Below are 1,321 nucleotides of genomic sequence, written 5' to 3'. Positions count from 1 at the left end.
AGTGAGGCACCTGCCTCAGCCCGCCCGCTCCCCTGACAGGACAGCCCGACTCCGCCTCTGGCGCCACGGGGCGGTCAGGGCGGGCTCTGGAGCCTCAGTCCCGCCCGCGATACCGCCCGCCCTGCGGCCCCTCGGAGGGAACGCGGCCAGGGAAGGGGCCCGAGTGGCCCTCTGGAGTGAGGACGTCCTTCCTGCTTCTCTGAGGGGTTTTCCCACATAAAACCCATTGACTATTAGCGTCCAAAGGAGAGCCACGAAGATGGTGAAGGGTCTGGGTGAGAAGATGTATGATGACCGGCTGAGGTCACTTGGTCGGTCCAAGTCTTGGAGGAGACTGAGGGGAGACATCATTGTAGTTTTCAACATCCTGGTGAGGGGAAAAAGAGGGGCAGGTCCCTATCTCTTCACTCGGGTAACTAGTGACAGGATTTGAGGTAACAGTATGCACCTGAGTTATGAGAAGTTCACATTATTACCAGGAAAATGTTCTTCACACAGGGTGGTTGGGCACTGGAACAGGCTCCCCAGGGAAGTGGTCACAGCACCAGCCTGACAGTGTTCAAGAGGCATTTGAACAATGCTTTCAGGCACGTGGTGTGATTCATGGGACTATCCTGTTCAGAGCTATGAGTTGGACTTCAATGATCCTGATGGGTCCCTTCCAGCTCAGCATATTCCATGAGTTTCCATCAGCCAGCACCATAATGTCCTGCACATGGCATCGCTCTACAGAATAAGAGAGTGTGGAAGGGCCAGCTTAATTTCTGTATGGAAAGGGTGTGATGCAGACCACACTTCTATGAAGCAAAGATTCTGCATCTCATGTACTGCTACAAAACAATTTCAGTCTCAGCAGAAAATAGTTTTTCACAGGCTTTCAGCAGAATGTGCTATAAGCTATATGTGAACAAGCCAGAGTCTGAGTTGCAGTGAAGTGTTTTAGCCTTTACCCAAACAAACCCAGTGTTCTGGCCAATCTTGATGCGAACCTGGGGACATTGTTCTGAAGTGTTTGTGAAGAAGGCAAATCAAGCATTTCAAGACTTGAAGTCAAAGTGGGGAGGAATTCAGGCTTCATGCCTCTTCTAATTGAATGCTTAATGTAAACACTGGAGTGTCATGATTGCCGCTTTGGCTGATGCACCAGTTAAGCCCACAGCAATGCTGGGGAGCTGATATCTGCAGTCTGCTCCTGCAGAGTAATGGAGGAGCTGGTCAGCAATCCTCAAGGTCATGGATCACAAAACATGCTAGTTTTGCCATTTGCTGTCCCTGACCATGCAAGTGGAGTGGAAAGGCTTAATGGAAAGTGTTTGATGCA

This window comes from Ammospiza caudacuta, chromosome Z (genome assembly GCF_027887145.1).
Source record: "Ammospiza caudacuta isolate bAmmCau1 chromosome Z, bAmmCau1.pri, whole genome shotgun sequence".
Lineage (NCBI taxonomy): Eukaryota > Metazoa > Chordata > Aves > Passeriformes > Passerellidae > Ammospiza > Ammospiza caudacuta.
This window is presented reverse-complemented; position numbering follows the sequence as displayed.